Source organism: Lagenorhynchus albirostris, chromosome 10 (genome assembly GCF_949774975.1).
Source record: "Lagenorhynchus albirostris chromosome 10, mLagAlb1.1, whole genome shotgun sequence".
NCBI lineage: Eukaryota > Metazoa > Chordata > Mammalia > Artiodactyla > Delphinidae > Lagenorhynchus > Lagenorhynchus albirostris.
In genome coordinates, this window is record NC_083104.1 from 91,307,215 (window position 1) to 91,316,277 (window position 9,063).

The window sequence follows — 9,063 nt, forward strand, 5'->3', positions numbered from 1 at the left end:
GAGGAGAGTTTTTAAAAATTCAATTAATTCTTAATTCAAGACGTTGTCTTAGTAACTACTATTTCAAGATGCTCAGCGCCTGCAACGTAATTCATAGCTTCACCAAGGCAGGAGAAAAATAGAAAAAGACAGAACCTTAAAATACCCTTGCCAATTAAATCCTGAATTATTTTTGACTCTGAGAATAGTCAGTCATTTTATTTAAGCTGTTAAGGATGACAAAGAACGCATTGATTCTTCATGTTTCCACTTACATTTTCATTGCTTCACAATCTTCAGTGTGTTTTGGGGGTTTCATCTAATCTCCTCTACCTCCAAATCCAAGGTGTTAAAAATAAAGACCAGCTTAATATTTGAACTTTACCTTGAAGGCTAATGACAGAATAATGGAGTTCACGACGCAAGTCACAAAATCCCCGTCATCCCAGGGCAATCTCAAGAAATGCAGAAGGTGTGGAGGGTGGAGCCACAGACCACACACCAAAGCCAGCCAGTACTTTCTTGTTTACTCTTTATAATGAGAAGTTCATTGTTTTAGGGCACAGAGATCAAGACGACTGCATAGATTCATAGCAAACCTCCACGGTTCATTTAAAATTTCAATAACTGCCCATTAGTAAGCCTCTCATATGGTAGGTTCCTGTGGAAGGTCTTGTTCTTTGGCTACTGAAAAGCTATTCCCCACTCCCTTTCTCCTGACATCCCTTCTACAGATGCTTAAAAGCCAAACAGTTGCTTTTGTAGCTTTTTGTCTAACAAGGGATGGTGATATGATAGCATTGAGATAATCAGAATTCTGCTGGGTGTTTCTAGGTGAGCTTGCTGTCCCCATAACAAGGGATAAATGTCCAGCAGGACCTTTCTCCTTTCCCCCTCATTCCTGTCTTGAATGCAGGCATGATGTCACGATCTTTAACACTTATGTGGCCACCAGGAGGCCACAAACATAAAGAAAAGGCCAAGAAACTTTCAGGGATGCACTCCACTGGATTAAGGCCAGCAACTTCCTCCATCTAGACTTTTAATATACATTTAAAATATATATTTAAAAACCGTTTATTTGTTTAAGATGCTGTAGATTGGGTTTTACATTGCTTGCAGTCAAAGCATCCGTAGCTGATCGAGTGTTTCACATACATCATTTATAATTCCCACAACACTCTAGAAGGTAGCCATTATTATCGCTATTTTATAAATGAGGAAATGGAGGCGTGGAGTCTAAATTACTTGTCTGAGGCTACGCAACGGTCTCATCACTTTACTAGCATTTCCAATTTTTAAAATAGGTGTCATTTACTGGCTAAATATGAATGCTTCCTGCACTTACAGCATTCTCCCACTGTGTGTGTGTGTTTGTGTGTATGTGTGTGTGTGTGTGTGTTGTATTCTTCCCACTAGGAAAGTTTGGCTCTAGTCTGATTCTACTACAACCTGCTTTCCAGGCTGCTCCTCATTCAGTTTCCTGTCCTGTAAAACGATGGGTTGGATTACAGTTCAAAAATCTCTTCCAGCTCTAAAGTTCTATGAGGCCATCATGTCCTCATAAGATTGTGAGCTTCACAACACTACGGATTCTGTCTTTTGTTTGTTTGTTTTCAAGCCCACATTGCTTTGCCTGTGGCAGATATGCAGTAATTATATTACGTATGGTTTAATTAAATTCCAATCTAAGGATGTATAAAAGAAGCCTCAAGTACCTGGGGGAAATATTAATTCAAGCTCATAAAACAGACATTGGAAATGATATTCCTTAGAAGAAATATACCATACAAGTGCAAGATTCATTAATCTACTCAAGGAATGTTTGTTACATATCTCTTATTTGTCTGGTCTCTTTTTAAAAAATTGATTAATTAATTATTTATTTTGGGCTGTGTTGGGTCTTCGTTGCTGTGCACGGGCTTTCTCTAGTTGAGGAGAGCAGGGGCTACTTTTCCTTGCGGTGCGTGGGCTTCTCATTGCAGTGGCTTCTCTTGTTGCAGAGCATGGGCTCTAGGCACACCAGCTTCAGTAGTCGTGGCATGCAGGCTCAGTAGTTGTGGCTCACAGGCTGTAGAGCGCAGGCTCAGTAGTTGTGGCACACGGGCTTAGTTGCTCTGCGGCACGTGGGATCTTCCTGGACCAGGGCTCGAACCCATGTCCCCTGCATTAGCAGGCAGATTATTAACCACTGCACCATCAGGGAAATCCTGTGTCTGGTCTCTTATGAACATGGGGCTGGTTGTGATTTTATGAGAAGTTGGCATTACAGTTGGGGATGTACACGAGGAGTTACAGTACAGCACAGCAAGTGTGATGATTCAAGGACATATGGGAGAAGATTTCAGACCCAGGCAATCCAGCCTGGTGAAATGCGGAAAAGCTCCATGGTGGGACCGATTGGGTGAGCTAAGTTTTGGAGGATGATGATAGATATCAACAGGAAACAAGAGGAGATGGGGTGGGAATGACTCTGGCTGAGGAAACATGTCCAAATCCGTTCAGACACATAAGAACATGTCTTGAGAACTGCAGACTTGGTCTGTACGGCTGGAGTATAGGACATGGATGGAGTTGGGGAAGAGGCTAAAGAACTAAGATGGGGCTTGGTAATACAGGGCAGTATAACCATGCCGAGGGGGATGGCAGGCAATGTGGTGCCAGGGATGTGACCAGATTTGAAACGTTAGAAAGATGGTCGTGTAATGTGAATTTGTAATATGGTCAATGTCATGCACAGTAGCCTCTTTTTTATTCCATAACCATAATATGATTGATATTCATATAGTCTATGAATAAGAGTGATAGAAGGGTGGCGAGAAGACCCAAAAGTAGAATGTTTCAAGGTTCCACGGGTAAGATGATGAGCATTTAAACTAAGGCAAGGAAATGGGGATGGCAAAGAATAGATAGTCATTAGTTATGTCAAGGAGGTAGAAAGATAATACTTTTGATGAATTAAATGACGGTGGGGCTGGGGGCATGGTGACCAAGAGTGTAGCACTCAGGAACCAAGCGCAGGGAGGAAGTTTTGTGAAGCCAGATGAGGATACTTGCTTTGGACGCATCTAGAATGCCATGCAGTGTCTAAGGACAAGATGTTCAGTAGAACACTGGACAAATATGGGTCCGGTGCTTAGACTATAGGGAATCATGAGCACGTGGCACAGTGATTCTCAACCCTTTGAAAACCAACATCTTCTTTATATAACATAGAATAATAACCCTGCAATTCATAGATAATATGCACATATAGTAAATTTTTTAAGAATCCAAGTAAAGCAGAAATAAAAGGAAATTAGTTTATATTTTAAATGGAAATTTAATATTTATATACTTAGGCATGGCTACGTTTACAGTAAATAGTTAAAGGTTAGACCCTGCAGACCGGTTCATTTGTTCATTTAACTATTCTTCACTAAGTGCTTCTAGGTTGTCAGTACAATTTCAGGCACTGGGAGAACAGCAGTGAAACAAAAGAGATACAGTCTCTGCTCTCATGGAATTTACATTCTCTAACGGGGCAAGACAGACAACAAACAAATAAATAAGGAAATAATAATGTGATTTCTTATGGTGATAAGAGCTATGAGAAAATAACATAAGATTGTTGGGATAAAGAGTGATTTGTAGTGAGGGAGGCTACTTCAGATGGTAAAGTCAGGAAAAGTCTCTCTGAGATATTAAAGATATGAAAGAGGTAGCCAGGTGGAGGAATCAGCAATATCTTAAGATGGAGAAAAGCTGTCTGTGTCTGAGGACCAGAAAGAAGGCCAATGTAGCAGGAGTGTAGTGTTTTAAGATGCAATCACAGGAGTAAGCACAGGTCATGTAACCTAGGGCCTTGAAGGTCAACCTAGGAAGTTGAAGTTTTGTTCTAAGTGCCATACAAAACCATTGGAAAATTTTAATCAGACGTAACGTGATCCGCTTTACATTTTTTAAAGTACATTCTGGAGACTTCCAATTACGACAGCATGGCAGACTAGATGTCCTGAATGAAATCTAATCTGATTAAAATGTGAAATGAATCCCTCCTATTAAAAACAACTAAAAGTTCTGGATAATTTTATACGTTTAACACTTTCAAGATCTTGCAAATAAGTAAGGAATTTGCAGATGCCAAAATGAAATGATACCAGGAATCCTACTTGGTACGTGCCCGAAACTGGCTTTTATCCTAAGGGTGTTTGCAACTTTGGTGAACTTTAATCTCTGTTTTGATCGATGCTCAGGGCACAGAGAAGGAGATGAAGTCTAGGGTCCACCCAAGCTGGGAGTGTTATAGGGAACTCCTATATAAAGCTCAGCTCCCCAACGGCTGGATCTTAAAGAGTGAACAAGAAATAAAACCACAGTGCAGAAGGAGAAAGCAGGCACTCCCATACATTGTTACTGGGAGTATAATGTAGTATAACAATTTTGGAAGATGGTCTGGCTGTTTCTTATAAAACCTAGTTTAATCCTACCCTATAACCCAGCAATTCTACTCCTGAGGTTTTTACCCAACAGAAATGAAAATATACGTCCCAAAATTGACTTGTATGTAAATGTTCATAGAAGCTTTATTTATAATAGCCCCAAACTCGAAATAGCCCGAGTGTTCATTAACCCAAGAATGGATAAACAAATTGTGGTGTATGTATACAATAGAATACTAACTAGCAATAAAAAGGAACAGACTAATGAAACATTTAACAACATGAATAAATCTCAAGAACATTATGCTAAGTGAAAGAAGATTCACTCAAAAGAACACAGTTGATTCTATTTATATGAAATGCTAGAACAAGCTAAAGTTACCTAAGGAGGAAAAAATCTGAACAATTGATATCGCTAGAGTTGGAGATAGGGAACATGGACTGACTTTAAACAGGCATGAGAAAATGTTCCAGCATTATGTTAATGTTCTATATCTTATAGGATTAAAGCTCATAAAACAGAAAAATTAAAATTTGTGCATTTCATTTAAATTTTATGGATGTATATACACACACACACACATATATATACATGTATAAATATATATTTCTGTTTGATAATAAAAACAACAACAGATCACTCTTGCTATTTTGTGGTGAATGTGAATGGACCAAAAGGGTCAAGAGAAACCAGCTAGGAGGCTATTGCAGTGAATCAAGTGAAGCATGATGAGAACTTAGCCTAGAGTAACAGTAATGGAGGTCAGGGAAAGTGGTTGAATTCATGATTTATTTTGGAGCTGGAACCAATGTGAAATTGGATACAACAGTTGAAGAAAAGATAGGAAATAAGAATGACTGCTAATATTTTAGTCTGTATTATTAGGTGCACAGAGGTGTCATTAATTGAGAAGAGGAAGATTAGGAAAGGAAAAATTTGATGGGGGAACACAAAAATTCTCTTTTCTGACCATTTCAGTTTTGATAGCTATTTGATATTAAAAGTGAAGATACCAAGTAGATAGATAGTATAATAATCTGGAGGAGAGGTCAGGGCTTCAGATATAAATTAGAGAGTCTGAGCATATAGGTGATATATTTCATCACTTGTAATATTAAAATATATGAAATGGGCTTCCCTGGTGGCACAGTGGTTGAGAATCCGCCTGCCGATGCAGGGGACATCGGTTTGTGCCCCGGTCCGGGAGGATCCCGCGTGCCGCGGAGCGGCTGGACCCGTGAGCCATGGCCGCTGAGCCTGCGCGTCCGGAGCCTGTGCCCTGCAACGGGAGAGGCCACAACAGTGAGAGGCCCGCGTACCGAAAAAAAAAAAAAAAAATATATATATATATATATATATATGAAATGTTTAAATGCATATAACAGCTAGCTAGTTATATAAATAGCGGTATTCATAGTAGAATATCATGTAGCCTAACAAGGGTGTAGGTTCACATAGGCTGATGCTAAAGATGTTCAGGATATATTGTTAAATTTATTTATTTGTTTATTTGTTTGTTATTGAAGTATAGTTGATTTACAATATTGTGTTAATTGCTGTTGTACATATTCTTAAATTTTAAAAGCAAATGGCATATGTATCATATAATTTGTATTATAAAATCCCATATAAACGTTTGTGCATGAATAGAAAATTTCTGGAAGATACATAAGCAGGTGTCAACAGTGGTAACTTGTCCGGAGATGAAGTAGAGGCATGATATGGGGATGGTGGATTTTGCTTATCCCTTTTTATTATGTCAAATTTTACCTCAAATATGTATTTTATAAATAAATATCAAGTAAATACCTAGGTGGTGATTGTGGTGGTATTGTTTTTTCCAAAGGGGCTTCTGGTTATGATAGAAAGAGAACCAAATTAGGAAAATGAAAACCTAGTTTCTTCATTGACTCTTGTGACGTCATGGGACCAGTCATCTCTTCTACATAGGCTTTAATTTTCTCATCAGTAAAGCATCATCGTTAAGCAAACAGCTCTCTGCATTCAAAGTCCCATCTAAGCTAATTTTGCCTTATGCTACATTCAATTCAGGCTTAATTATTTACACCACACACCAACACATGGACTCAAACACTCTGCTTTACATCAATCTGATCCAATCTATCCAAATCTATTCAATTCATCCAGTCTTAATTAATCCATCCAGTACTATTGATATTTAATTCAACAGGGCATCTACTCTATCCCAGGCACTGTGTAAGTGACAAGACAATAACAGACAGTCCTAATCTTGACAAAGAGTCCCTGGTCTAGTCAAGGGACTAGAGCCATGTAAACAGTTATAACACCCTCTGTAATAATAGAAGCATAAAGAAATTCTGGAGGTGAAATAGAGGAAGCAGTGATGAACTCTATCTGGGAAGACTGGGGGAGGTTCCTTTGGTAGATTGTATTACAGTTTACCAACATCTGTTTGCCCTTCCTGAGAGAAGATCCTACTTTCCCAAGCCACTGAAGACATGCTTGGCCAAGAGACTTGCTCTGCCAATGGAGTATGAGAAGTGATATGTATCTCATTCATTCAAAAGTTTAAGAAGAGTTTGTGCTTTGCTGTAATCTTTTCCCTCTGTCACCAGCCACAATCCAGATAGTCTCTGCCAGGGTATCCTGGGTGCTGGAGTGAAGATGACATGAAACAGCATGGAAGCCAAACACAGTGGACGTGTGGCTTGACTGAGATTCAAACTCTGTTATCATAAGCCACTGAGATTTGGGGATCTGTTCACAATGCGCACCTTTCAGGGCTGCTCAATGATGTTGGGCTGAGTCTTCCATACAAAGAAATTCAAAGCAATAATTTACTAAAATATCAGGGGTCAAAAGCACCAAAACCATATCATTCATGAGCAAAGCAACCCAAGATAGGTCCTAGGAAGGAGAGCACATTACCTTGATGTAGTTCACCTTTGTTTCAGAGATGAAACACATTTCTCTCTCAGTGAGTGACAATGAAACAATTTCTGTCATATTATCCTTTTAATTTAGTTGCCACAATTGCAAAACTACACTTATGCATAAATTAGACATATTATAAGCAAACACTGTCCCTGACTTCAAGGTGGCTCTATCCTAAAAGGAGTAAGTCAAACACTCAACTTTATACAGAGACCCGATAAGCTATAAGTAAAGGCAGTTTTTTTTCCTATTGTTCAGCCTTTTGCAGTGAGAGCGGAAGAATCTGTTCCTTGGCCCAGACAGCTCTTTTGAATTTTCTAAAAAGATAGCCCTAGTGCCTAATAAGAGGGAGATGATGTGGAAGTGGAATGGTATTTTGGGAGCAAAGACCTTAGCTAAGATACCAGGTTTTGGGGCTCTTGGAACACTTGGCAGCAGCATCACTTGAATGACAACCAAAACATTTCATTAGGAATCTCATGACTTTTTCTTTTTTTCTTACCTCTCCTGTTCGTTCATGAAGCTGAATATTTTTTTCCAGATAGAAAATGAGATATTTCTGAATATTGGCATATTTTTGAAAAGATACAGTGCTTTAAATTCATGGACATTAACCTTAGTAGGCCTTGAGAGCTGCTTGTTAGTCCTACTCTGTTTCTCACCATAATCCCACTCTCCTAGACTTTTATCTTAGACCTTCACCTCCCTCCTCAAAACACAAAGTTTTGGTGCTTGTGCTGCTTAAATTCTGGGGGCATGGAAGACCAAAAATAAACAAGCAAGCAAATATACTTATAGGTGATAAAGGTAATAACAAAGAATAAAGAAGGAAAAGGGTTAGAGTAGGATAGATACAGGTAGAAAGTGGGATGGTAGTTTTTTTTTTTTTTTTTTTTTTTTTGGCCTCACCATGTGGCACACAGGATCTTAGTTCCCCGACCCGAGATGGAACCTCCACTCCCTGCAGTGGAAGTGCAGAGTCTTAACCACTGTACCGCCATGGAGGTACCGGGTGGTGTCTTTGATTGGCAAGTCTGGGAAACTTCTCTGATGACATTTAAACAGAGAACAAGAGTAAGGGAAGTAAGCCATGTGGGCATTTGTAGGAAGATCATTCTGGGCACAGGGAACCACATGTGCAAAGGCCCTGGGGCAGGAGTGTGCTTGGTGTGTTCAAGGAAGATAGTGCAGCTAGAGTAGAGAATGTGAGGGGGAGAGTGGCAGGAGAGGAGGTCAGGGAGGTGGCAGGGAGTAACCAGAACACACAGAACCTTTCAGACCATTCTTACCTTTGCTGTCCTCATTCTTAGCAAATGACGTTACCTTTTTTTTTTTTTAATTTTAATTTTTTTTTGGCTGCATTGGGTCTTAGTTGTGACACGCAGGATCTTTGGTTGCGGCACACATGGGCTCTTCATTGTGGCGTGCGAGATTCTCTCAAGTTATGGTGTACAGGTTTTTCTCTTTCTCGTTGAGATGCACCGGCCCAGTAGTTGTGGCGCACGGGCGGGCTTAGCTGCCCCGCAGCATGTGGGATCTTGGTTCCCCAACGAGGGATCAAACCTGTGTCCCCTGCATTGGAAGGCAGATTCTTTACCACTGGACCACCAGGGAAGTCCTGACGTTACTTTTTATTGCATTGAAAAAATCGAACCAATCAAAAGAGAACTTTTACCTCATCACCCCACCTACCTCCCTATCTGCATCTGTACCCTTACAATTTGCCTTCTCTCCTCTGACTGTGGA